At 45.9% G+C, this 13184-nt stretch overlaps 1 long non-coding RNA gene across 1 annotated transcript in view; it reads right to left on the reverse strand.

The window, feature by feature from the left end:
* Positions 1–13184, reverse strand: part of LOC129626599 (uncharacterized) — a 113376-nt gene that overhangs the window by 14582 nt on the left and 85610 nt on the right. Inside the window, exons 4-5 of the long non-coding RNA XR_008702062.1 lie at positions 1946–2056; positions 1525–1671 (exon numbers count right to left, since the gene is read on the reverse strand). This is a non-coding gene — a long non-coding RNA (uncharacterized LOC129626599). The remainder of the gene's footprint in view (positions 1–1524; positions 1672–1945; positions 2057–13184) is intronic.

The following is a 13184-nucleotide window of genomic DNA, read 5'->3' on the forward strand; positions in this document are numbered from 1 at the left end:
AGCTAGGTTTCCAAAAGCGTTCAGTCATTGCCCAAATTCAAATCTGATCTCTACGGAGGGTCGCTATGTGGGTCATAGAAAGTGGGAAAGACCCAGGTGAAACCTGCTCCATTTCATGCTGGCCAGGGGGCTCGTCCTTCCTGGCACAGAAGGGCCTGGACCGCTGGCATCACCCTCCCTCCGCATCCTCACCCTCCCAACCACTGGCAAGAAAGATGCGAGGAGATGCAAAAAAACAAGCCACTGGCTGGAAAGACCCTTTCAAAAACAAGTTCAAAAATGTCTAGAATCTTCTAAAAGGGCCGCCAGGGGAGACCCACACCCATTTGCATGGGCGAGTCTGGGTATTTTGGTCTTTCACTTCATGACACGACTTGATAGTCACAGCCCCTCCTTCTTTACCAGTCAGTGTTCTCCAAGGAGCATTTTCTGTCAAAAAGAAACCACTACTGTTGCTGGTTTGAGACTGACTTTAGGGGCATTTCATGAAACTCAAGCTCCTTGAGTTTCAGTGGCAACATGGTCAATATTCTTCTTAAATAGCACAAGAGGCCTGATGGTCAGATCAAGACTTTGATAGTGGTTAATTTTTCTCTGAATTTTTCTTTTCTTGACAAACATGTGTATAGCCACTTACTATGTGTCAGGCAATGTTCTAACCATTTTATAAAACATTTAGTCATTTAATGCTCCTAATAACAGTACAAGGCATGCACTGGTATTGTCCTTTATACAAAACTCAACACACTTTTAGTGAGGATTTTATAGACAAGGACAGCAAGTCACAGAGAAGCTGGGTGACTTGCCGGGTCATGCAGCTTGTTAGTGGCAGAGCTTAGATCAAAACTCAGAAACTCTGGCTCCGGTATTTGGGTTTCTGAGCACCACATGAAACTCCCTAACCCTGTGCTCTGGTGGAAGTCTATATATCCATTAGAAGTGCTTTCAGCTGCAAATAAAAGACAACTCTGCTTAGAGTGGCGTGTGTGTGTGTGCATGTGCCCATGCAACATGTGCTTAGTCGCTCAGTTGTGTCTAATTCTTTGCAAGCCCCTAGACTGCAGCTTGCCAGGCTCCTTTGTTTGTGTGATTCTCCAGGCAAGAGTACTGGGATAGGTAGCCATTGCTTTCTCCAGGGGATCTTCTTGACCCAGGGATAGAACGCAGGTCTCCTGCATTGCAGGAGGATTCTTCACTGTCTGAGCCACCAGGGAAGCCCTTAGAGTGGCATAAACCAGTAAGAATCATTTTAATAAGTCTGAATGTAGTCTTCTGTCTTAGGCTGGTGGAACCACTTAACTAGGCAATAAAAGATCCAGACTCTTTCTTTCTTTTCTGCTCCCCCGTTTCTGCCTATTGGCTTGTCACCTCATGGTTGCAAGATGGCTGCTGCACCTCCAGCTATTATGTCCAAGATCCACTCAGAAAAAAAGATAAGAATGACCCCTCCCAGTTGGGGGGGGGGGCGTATGTGTGTGCTTCATCTCCGTAGCATGCTTCCCCTAACAAAATTAGATAACATACCTGCTGTTACCATATATATCTGGGTTAAACCGATCTTGATTCACCTCATGAGGCTGGGATTGGGGCTTTTCTTCCTTGAGATCCGGAGCCTCCTTCTGAGGAGTCCGGAGCCTATAAAGTTTCTGTGCTGTGCAGAGGCAATGGTTACTGAGGAGAAAGCAGAAAGCATTTGTCACAGTTAATTATTAATATTCCCATTTTACAGATGGAGATTCATTGCAGTTAGAAATCACAAGGTCAAGGGCACATAGCTGGCAAAATGATTAGCCCCAGAATACTAATCCAGGTCCATCTGACTCTACATCTCATGTTCTCAAGTTGCGGCTGAGTGACTCAACATTGGATGGACATTTGGCTTTCCACTAAGAGTTGTGGAGCCTTGAGCAAGCTATTCAACCTCCTTGAGGCTCAATTTTCTTACCTCTAAATTGTTGTTCCTTAGGGAACTCCCCAGTGGCTCAGCAGAAAGAATCCACCTGCAGTGCAGGAGCTTCAGGAGATGTGGGTTTGATCCTTGGGTTGGGAAGATCTCCTGGAGGAGGGCATGGCAACCCACTGTAGTGGTTTATTAATCACATTTCAACAGTTCACTTCAGTTCAGTCACTTAGTCGTGTCTGACTCTTTGCGACCCCATGGACTACAGCATTTCAATAAATTGTCACTAATTTAATTGTGCCTAACCAGAGAGTAGCTGTGATGCTGAAATGAAATAATACATGTAAACAGCCTGAAAACGCATAAGCAATCAAGAACTCTTGACTTTTTTTTATTGTTGTCATTATTATTGCTGTTGTTGCTACCTTTGCTTGCTATGAGACTTTGTAGCCACAAAGTACTCTATCTACTTGAACACATCACTTCAGGTGTCTCTGGGAGACATGGTAGTGGGTGGGATTGAAAGTGAGGAGAGGGTGTTTATTACGACAGTAAGTATGGATGTCTGAGTCCTGAAGCTTGATTTGCTTGAATTTAGTGATCCAGAAGGGCTTCCCAGGTGGCGCTAGTGGTAAAGAACCTGCCTGCCAATGCAGGAGACTTTAGAGATGCGGGTTCGATTCCTGGGTCAGGAAGATCCCCTGGAGGAGGGCATGGCAACCCATTCCAGTATTCTTGTCTGGAGAATCCCATGGACAGAGGAACCTGGTGGGCTAGAGTCCATAGTGTCACAAAGAGTTGGACATGAGTGAAGCAACTTAGCACACACAATGATCGAGAGTCTGGTCACTCAAAATGTTGGTCCAAAAATTGACAAAGCATGAGTTAACTCTTAGCATAGTTTCTGCCGTGAGTAAAATGATGTTTGGCCAGAAGCACTTTGCTTTCCTTTTTTGGATCTCCATGTTTTTATTTGCGCAGTGAGGTGGTTTTGTGATGTGTAATGAACATTAATCGAACACCTATTGCATGCAGTATGGCATGAAGGCCTTGGAGGTGACACCAGAGGCAGATTTTGCTCTCAGGAAGCTAAGAGGTTTAAAGACCTTCAAAACTCTTTTCAGTAATAAATCCTGATAACATTAATCAGAAGGTGAAACTAATAACTTCCAACCCAGAGGTTATTTTGACGATTAACTGTGTTAGTGGTATTATAACTAAAATCGCTTAATAAATGTTCAAAATATAAAGCTTTGACAATTTCTTACAAAGCAAAAATAGCCTTACCATGTGATCCAGCAATCTTGCTTCATGAGATTTACCCAAATGAGTTAAAAATGTATGTCCATTCCAAAACTTGCACACAATGTTTATACGTGCGTTATTTAAAATTGCCCAAACTTGGAAAAAACGAAGATGTCCTTCAGTAGGTGAACTGATAATTAAACGACACTACAGCCAGACAATAGGAATTATTCAGTACTAAAAAGAAATGAGCTATCAAGCCACGAAAAGACACGAAGGAGTTTTAAACACATATTACTAAGTGAAAGAAGTCAAACATAAGAGGCTGCCTGCTGTGTAATTCTAACTACGTGATGTTCTGGATAAAGCAAAACTACGAAGAAAGTAAAAGATCAGTGGTAGCCATGGGTTTGGGAGGATGGGGAGAGAGATTAATAGGTGAAGTACAGGGCATTTTCAGAGGAGTGAAAATATTCTATGTGAAACTGTAATGGCGGATACATAAAATTATGCATTTGTCAAAAACTCAGAAGTGTGCAATATAAAGAGTGAACCCTATATGTAAACCATAGTCTTTAGTCCATCATCATATATCAATATTGGTTCATAAATTACAACAAATGTACCACACTAATACAAAATGTTAAGAATATGCAGAATTGTAGGGGGCTAGTAAATGGGAGCTCTCTCTAGCTTCTTGTAAACCTAAAATTTCTCTCTAACAGTCTATTTTTTTTAAATATAGATAAAGATAGATTTTGACAACATTTGTATCTTTTGATTCAGCGATTTTACTTCTGAGAGTCTCTTGAAATGTAGGGCCTAGCAGAAGGAAAACTTCATTCACAGAAGGGAAAATGGAAGCCATCAATAGTTACCACGAACCACGTGGACAAAAGCAAATTAGAAAGTCGTAGCAGAAAAGATTCTGAAATAACATGAACAATGCTTGCAGAAAAAGGCAAGTGGAAAAAAAAAAAGAATGCTCCTAAAGATAACCACTATGGAAACCTTGGCGTAAAACAGCAGCGACGCCTTAGAGTGCGTTGATAATGACAATTGGTGCTGTGCTGCGAAAGCTCATGATGGTACAGTTAGCTTTTTTAGTCTGTGCCCAATGTCTTATGAGAGTTTGATATTACTTTCTTTAAAAAAAAGGTCTATGAATCTTCTAGCTAGGAAAAGCTAAGACAAAAACAGATGGCAATGCCAGACACCCAATAACAATAGCACCATCTCCACCTCCACTGCCGTTTCTTAGGCGTTTACTGCCTCTGGAAGCCACTGTTCTTGGTACTCTGATACGCTGTAACTCCTCCGGATAACTCACTGAAAGTCACAGAGCTGCATGGGCAGGCTGTGTACATGGAACCAAATCAACTGCCATCTGAAGCTCAGGCTTAGTCAAAAGACACTATTGAGAACAAGAATCAGTAGTTAGCCTAGGCATGCAAAGATAGATGGGAAACAGAAATTCAGAGACCAAGAGAGGCGGTGAAGAATTTACTCACTCACCCAACTCAGCAAGCCTTTATTTACTGGGGATGTACTTATGAATAAAATGAAACCTCTGACCTTTGAGAACTCCTAATCTAGTCTCCACAGAATCCTATATTCTGGGGAGTAGAAAACCAGGTTATCTGGGCGGAAAAAGGCAGGACAAGGAGGCATAAACTGGAACTCTTCTAGCAGTCCTGGGCATGTGGTCACCGTGAGTCTCCCCACTGTCCAACGAGTTGCAGATCCTGGAAGGCAGGAAGAATCCCCACAGACCACAATAACTGCCCCCCAACTACACCCCCATGTGACTTCACTGAAGCTGAATTTGAGGGTCAGGAAATTCATTTCTGGTTCTACCTCCCACCCAGACCCCACACAACATCAAGCATTTCAGATTGGGGATATGTGAATCATATGTCAGGCTGACTCACGTCTTCAAGTTTCCAGGTTGTGAATTTACAACACTATCGATAAGTTAAAGGAGGATCAAATTAGGAAGAGACACTATAACTTGCTCTGAGTTTCTCTGCAACAAAGTAGATTCATTCCTATTTCATCGAAACAGGGTGGCGGGCTGTGGAGGCAGTTTGGGAGTACGGCGTGGTTGGCAGCTGTTGAAAAATTTGCAATGTGCTTTGGTAAATGGAAATAATCCATTATTCTTTTCTTCTTCTTTTTTTTAAACTGATTTTAAGTTATGTACCAAGTTAATGATTTTCTTTCCATTCATTGTGGTCCTCCTTTTATTTTGGTTCATGTGGAAAATGTTTATGGTACGCTTTTGGAAGCTCGGTGGCAAATTCAGAGTCTATAAAGTCCACGCTCTTCCATTTAAGAAAGGGAAAAGGGAAGGAAGGTAGTGAGGGTTGAGCACCTGAGTGAAGTCTTCTCAGAGAAAACCCAGCAGGGAAGGAAGCAAAGGTGTGCAGGTGAAGTCACCAAGCCCAGGGGTTCTCAGGAGAAGAGCATCAGACTGGACTCTCCCACACAGACCTGCTCAATCAGGGAGTGGTTGGCCCAAGGGGTGTTCAGAAACAGAAAGCTCACAGAAGGGGTGCAAAACTATGCTGGGAACAAGAAAACCAACCTACCAGAGACCTTGTGGGCTCAGCTCCCACGCAGCTTTCACACCCATTCACCCGACCTTTCACCTGCAGAAGCCCTGTTCTCTCCAGACCGACGTGTAATGCCAACACAAGCGGCCAGAGCTCTGGCCCACGTGAGAAACCTTACTGAGACCCCCAGGGAAGCATGGCTGAGGGTGATTCAGCCCCTGAGACTGCTGTGGCATCTCCAAGTAGGGGAACACACACGATCAACCTAGCCTCGGGGCTCGGAGGGGGAAACTCGACTGATGAATCATGGCAGCTCAGAAGCTTCTCGGGGCCTCCCTGGGAACCCACTGAAAGATGGTGTGTGTCACCAGAGGCCTGGGCAGCTGCACGATTCTCATGTGAAATGAGACCACTGCATGAGTTTTGGTGGTCTCTTAGGATGTCTCATCAGTTCGCGAGATGATCTATCCGCAGGTGATAGGGCTCAGAAATGTCAGGTGAAACCACACACCAAGGTGTGGTTTTCGACTTTTCGTCAAGTGGATACCTGGCTAACTGGGACTCATACTATCAACAGATGGAAACTCAGAAAAGTGAGGGACTTGTCCAAGGACACACAGCTGTAACTCAGACAAACCTAGAGGTGGAGCTCAGGGGTCCATAGTCCCCTTCCCCAACACCACTCTGCCTTGTTTAGAATGAAAAGACCGCACAAAGCAAAGGGAACAAATACATACATTTTAATTGGATAATAAAGTAAAAAGAAAGAAGAGTAAGACCCAAAGGCGATACATGCCTGGACAGTCATGGACTGTGACATTTAAGAGCTCTGGGACAAATCTCTATTTTAAAATTGTATAATACCTTTAAATTAAAACATAATAATATATATTTAGTTAATTAAAACAGACATTTAAATATAGTTTTAAATATCCCCTTTCCTACTCTGACACAGAACAGCATGTAAGCTAATATATTCTTTACGTCAATCTGGTGGCAGTATCTAAACCCTGTTATTCAGACTCTAAGAGCTGAAGGACACTCACTGAGCCCACTATACAGATGAGAAAAGTAAGGTGCAGCGAGAGGAAATGACCTGCCCAAGGAAACTCAAGCAGCTCCAGGCAGAGGCAACAGCGGCTCTGACATCGCCCCCTATCCGGCTCTGTGGAACCCTGAGGGCCAAATGCACTTCCCCGGCTTCTACGGACACAGATGTTCAGTTTCCTCTGGCACTCCTTAGCATCTCACGTGATTCTGTCCAAAGGTCCGGCATAATCTTGGAGGCAGGTGGCTGATTCTCTTGAAATGTATTGTAGCTACCAAGAGACAGGAGTGAACATGGTTAGTCCGTCAATGTGTACAGGAGAAGGGACCCTGAACAGCAATGAGCATGAAAGCAGATAATGAGTGTATTCTCTTGGTCCAAATAAAAGGTACTATATCCACATAAATGTAATAAAACTACAGAGCAAGTGCCAAGAATAAGGTAGCTGACATGCACAGCACTCCTTGATACATGGCTGCATAGGAGAAAGCAAGCTGAGAAAAAAATCTATTTATCAAAAACAGTACTCTGTGTGTGTGTGTGTGCATGCGTGTGTAAATGCACTGGAAAGCTCTGCAAGGATGTGTGCCAAACTGATAACCTAAGCAGAAAGGATGCAGAAACAAGAATTGGGGGCTGTGATCAAGAAAAAACATTAGCCTTATCTGGACAGCCTTTTTTCCCCAAGCTAAAAAACATTCAGTTACTATTTATGTAATAAGTGATTGATTTGGGGGAAAAAAGAGAGAGAGAAAAAAATGAAAATAGATTAGTATTCATTCATCTATCATCTGTTCGGGCTTCCCCAATGGCTCAGTAGTAAAGAATCTGCCTGCCAATGTAGAAGCTGCAGGAGACCTGGGTTCCATCCCTGGGTTGGTAAGATCCCCTGGAGGAGGGCATGGCAACCCACTCCAGTATTCTTGCCTGGAGAATGCCATGGACGGGGGAGCCTGGCAGACTACAGTCCATAGGGTCAAAGAGTTGGATGCAACTGAAGCGAATCAGCACGTCATCTGTTCACTCAATTCTCTGAACGGCAACTTTGTGCCAGGAACAGAACAAAATGAAAAACACAGCCCCTGCCCCCGAAGCGCTTCTACTGTAACGGGTAAAGGGGGAGGTCTGCCTGTGTGGCATACATGTTCAGGGATGTTCTATGTGCTCTGGTGAAAGAAGGAAAGAGAGCAGAGTGGGGAAATAAAGTGATTTCCATGTTTCAAGGCAGATCCAGTGGCTGAAGCAAAGTCCTCAAGTGAATTTTGCCAAGACCCGCCATCTTAAAGCTAAACAACCAAGACAACACGTTGCAAATGGACAAAGTTTTGGTAATTTTAAAGGAATCTCAGCTGTCTTTTTCACTTTTTGGCCACACCCCATGGGATGTGGGATCATAGTCCCTAACCAGGGACTGAACCTTCATCTGCTGTACTGGAAGGCAGAGTCTTAATCACTGGATCACTGGGGAAGTCCCTCAACTGAATTCACAAAGGAATATGACAGTACCAAGGAGAGTCTGCAGTTACCCCCTAATTTAACCTTTACGGAGGAAGATGGCTTGGAAGCCTTTTACAGGCACTGAGTCTTTGGCTGTCTTTATCAGTACATATGGTTTACTCTGCTCGGCTAGAGCATCACTTCGCTCTCCCATTCGCCAGAATTGCTGTTTTGATTTGAAACTCCAAAAATAACTCATGAGAAGCCTGCTGTGTGAGAGGAAGATGGTGGCACATAGCTCCAGGGAGGAAAAGAGAAAGCGTTTGATCTGAATCACCTAAGAGCTGAAATTGAGTGCAAATATCTCCTGTAGCAACTGCTATATAATTAGTCACCCTTATCCTTTCAAAACCAAGGCTGTTCAACAAGGAAGTTTAATTGGAAAGAAAATTTCCAGACCAACTATTCTGTCCAAACTGCATTAAATGAGGATAGTTCAGCAGTGACCATGGGCTTCCCAAGTGGTTCAGATGATAAAGAATCCATCTGCCAATGCAGGAGACAGGGGTTCAATCCCTGGGTCGGGAAGATCCCCTGGAGAAGGAAATGGCAATTCACTCCAGTATTCTTGCCTGGAGAATCCCATGGACTGAGCTTGGTGGGCTACAGTCCATGGGGTCACAAAGAGTCCGACACAACTGAGCTACTAAGCAGGCATGCACAGCAAGGACCACACGACCAGTAAAAGCCATTAGGTGTTTTGGAAGAGAGGATGAGAGGGAAGGTGTGCTCTCCGATGTGAGTTAAATGTGGTAATATTCTAGGTTCCTTTTTCCAGTTGCACGTGTCTTCTAGCCACCAGGCAAAAGGATTCACTTCTATCTGGGTCAGTGTTACTGTGGGGACCACCCACCATGTGAAGTGTGTGCTAGTCTCCTGGAAAGAAGCAGCCAGAATCAAAATCTCGGAGATAAAGAAGGGGAGAGAAAAGAAATTGACACTCACCATCCAAACCTGTTCATTAAGTGCAGAGTGTCCCATTCTAGGAGGACCACATTCATCTATGGGCTCATGGGGGGCTGCAGTGACTGGGAATGACCTTCACCCTTGAACTTTTGTCTTTGTCACTTACTAGCTGTGTGACCTCTGCCAAGTTGTTTAACATCTCTGAGGAGCAGTTTTCTCATCTAAAAAGTTAAAAAAAAAAAAAAAGAAAGAAAGCAAAAAAGGATTATGTTGGTGCACCCCACTGGATGGTGAGGAAGACAGACTGTTGTCAATGTACATTCAACTGCTGACGGGTGATGGAGCCGGAATCCGCGTCTAAGTGACCTAGCGCTCCATACATGGGGAGTGTGTGTCGAGGAGAAAGGTGAGAAGGAGCATCGGGGGTTTCCTTGCTACTCAGAATGGGTCAGCCGTTGTCCAGGAGCATCACCATCACCTGGGAGTTCATCACTGGTGCAGAATATCAGCTCCACTTGGCTTAAGGGACACAGCATCTGCATTTAACAAGGGCTCCTAGAAGTTTATGCATGGCTCACATTCGAGAAACAATGGCCTCAGCCACCTCTCAGGTGTGTGATTCTGCACTCGGTGACCTGAGTCAAGACAAAGTGCCCTTTAAGGGGGAGAAGTGGGTTCCCCAGAGGACCACCTGCGGTGGGAACCACTTCTGGATCCTGTCCTGGATTGCCATCCAGTCTTCCTGCTTCCTGTCTGCAGGGGGGAAATCGGGGCAGATCCCAGGCCCTCCTGAAACCAAGGCATTCTCCATCAGCCTGGCTGGGCCACTCCGGGGTCCAGAGCCGTGTCATCACAAATGTCCCAGAGTCACCACACATGCCTGGAAATAGACCTTGAGCGTGGAAAAGAAGATGAAAACAGCTGGTAACAAGCAAATGGGAGCGGAGGCCTTGGGAGGGTGGAATGAACCACAGATCCTGGGGCCTCTGCTATAAGACACGGCCGCATCCAGTCAAGAAAGAAATACTATACATACTCGGATTGTGCTTATATGTGCACAAACCATCTCCAGAATGACAAACGAGAATCTTCTGAGAGTGACTGCCTCCCGGGAGGAAGATTTGTTACCTGGAGAAGTGGAACCTGCGGTGGACACTTCACTTTTACTGCATGTCTTTCTGGACCATCTGAATTTTCATTGGTATGAATGTATTCTAAGGAAGGGAGGGAAGGGAAGAGAGATGGGGAAAAAAGGAAAGGAAAGGGAGGAAGGGACATTCAATTTAAAAGAAAATAACTGAAAATAATAGATAACTAAGTCACTTGTTGTGTAGGGTTAAGTTTAAAAGTCCTCCCAGGTTGTTTTTTTTGCTTAAAGTCACATCACTTAGCCTGTAATCCTTCGTTGAGGCTGAGCACTTGGTCCCAGAATACCTGTGTCTGAAAATGCTCAGAAATCTGGAGAAATTCAAGCAGGGAATGTCCCATGTGGCAGAGCACTACCTTGTTTATTTGTCCCCAAGCTCACAGATATACCCTCCTCTCTAGAGACACCCTCTTCTCTAAAAATGCCAGAGGGTCCTGACTCCAGCCCACTTAGCTCTGTGAGGCAAGGTAAGATGTCTCCCGGAAGATGCGTTAAGTCCTGGTTTCCAGAGATCTCCAGGGACTCAAGTGGAGTCCGGGGATACAGCGCTTATACTTTGTGTGAATGTGTGAGTGTGAACTGAGCTAAGAAACAAAATGTAAGGTAACGTGGAAAATCCTAACTGCAGAATAAGCAGTACTGGCTGTGCTCAGCTTACAAGGTGCTTCCCAAATCCTTACTGGGAGGAACAATAGAAACCTGAAGCTAAAGATGAGGACTGAGGTCCAGCGAGGTCAGTGGTGAGATCGGGAATTAAATGCTGTACTTTTGCTGTCCCGGGGCACACCCTTTCTTCCATGTTCCAGTGTCCCAGCCACCTTCACAAAAGACCCACACATCGCCTGGTGCTGGACACATGACACTCTGTCTTTATGGTTGGTGGCTGGAAGTAATTTCTTCATAAAAAGTATCACTGAGTCTTCAGCTGAGCACTTATTCTATTGATAAGAACAGCAAGGATGGCGTTGCTCCCTTGAGGCACGTGGCTACTACTGATGATGTCTAGTTGATTGGATGAGAGGCCAGCTCTCGCATCACGAACTCTTGGGTTGCGTCCCTGGTACTTGCAGCTGTCGACGTTTGGTAAGTGGATCTCTTGAGCCTGTGGTTTCTTCATTTTTTAAAAACAGCAACAACAACTATTTATCAAGTATGAACTATGTGTGTCCTCTGAGCCAGCGTTATTCTAAGCACTTTACCAGCTCACTGAGTGCCCGCAACATTCCATTATTGTTCTTGGTGTACACAGGAGAAAGCTGAGGCCCAGAAAGGTTAAGTCATCTGCCCAAGCTCACACAGCTATTAAGCGTCAGTCCTGGGATTCCATGGGTGGTCTGACAGGAGCCTGTGCTTCAACCGTCACACACAAATGCTCTCACGAGGTTGTCAGAGGTTGTGTTATGAGATCATAAAAAATAACACACTTACTGGGCTGCCTGGCCCAGAGTAAGGGCTCAGTAGGTTACAGAAGTTAATGATTAGAAGTTAATGTCTTTGGTTAGGCAATAACACAGGATTACTAGAGCAGGCACGTGGTTGATGGCGGAGGGGGTGGGAAGGGGAAGCTACCGCCTGCTGTGGTACTATTCCTGGACAGGTGTCCTCCCCACCTGTCCCCAGCTGGCATTCTGCCTGAAGTCTAGGCACAGGCAGGAACAGGGGCGCCGTGCCGGTGAATCTCTGTGCTGAACTCTCCCGTGGGGCGCTCACATGGAGATCTACGTAGGGGCAGCCTCAGGGTGGGGAGGAGGGGATCAGGTCTGAGATTCACCCAGTGGGAAGAACCATCAGACTCCAGAACCAACAGTTCTAACCCCAAGGCAACAGACATGTGCTTCTGAGATTCTCCACAAATGGTTCATCACACAGATTTGGGGGAGGTGGGGCAGGAAGATCCCTCATATGGAAGAGACAAAGTGATCTCAAAAAACTGGTGGAATTAGAGCCCCGGCGTGGCAGCCTCTATGGACAGCAGGGTGATTGTCCGCTGCTCTCTCCATCCTTGGGCGGACACGCTCCGTTCTGTTCGGGTCCTGGGCAGGCAGCAACAGCCACGGAAGGGGCCATCCTCTAATCTCTGTCGGAGGCTGGCTTAGGAGGACAAACTGGCCCCAGCTGGCCAATAAGACACAAGGGGAAGTAGACTGGGGATTTCTGGGGAATTCTTCTTCCCTAACAGAAAACAGATACTTTGCCCTAAGAAGACCCCTCTCCATCCTGCCTGCCACGCTTCCTGCTCTGGATGCTGTCATGACCAGGTGCCGACTGCAGCAGAAAAGGGTGGCTCAGAGAAGCGAACTCAGTGCCCTGATGAGCTGAGCTATCAAATGCCTCTTTTTGACACACCTGACCACACCAGGTGCTGGGGGCAGGCGGGAGCGGGAGTCGGGGGGCGGAGGGAAACATGGGGAGACAGAAAGCCCTGAGCACCAGCAGTGGAAGCACAAACAGGCAGTCATTCTGGAAAACACTCTGGCGGTGCTTGTGAAATGAAGTGAGCAGCACAGTGACTCACCCCCACCCCACCCCGCCCCCAGCCCTGGGTCCATATCAGAGAGATTCTCCCACAGGCCACGCGGGCACAGAACTTGGCTGGGCTTCTCCCTGAAGTGTGTCAGCAGGGATGAAGGAAGTAAATAAGGCAGGGCCTGCAGTCAGGGGAGGGTGGACACTGCCCCTCACATGAGCTCAGCACGCACAGGCCAGCAGGAGTGGAGCTAAAAAAAGAAGACGGCTCTGAGTAAAAAGGAAAACAGAGGGAGACCTATAACAGAATCCTGTTTGTCAAAATGAGAAACAGATACCTGATCAGAACAGAACAGGAGGTGCCACGTGGGGCACACGGCAAACACACTGGGAGGAGTGGGAGTCTGAGAATCTCTTAGT

This window comes from Bubalus kerabau, chromosome 14, assembly GCF_029407905.1.
Source record: "Bubalus kerabau isolate K-KA32 ecotype Philippines breed swamp buffalo chromosome 14, PCC_UOA_SB_1v2, whole genome shotgun sequence".
NCBI lineage: Eukaryota > Metazoa > Chordata > Mammalia > Artiodactyla > Bovidae > Bubalus > Bubalus kerabau.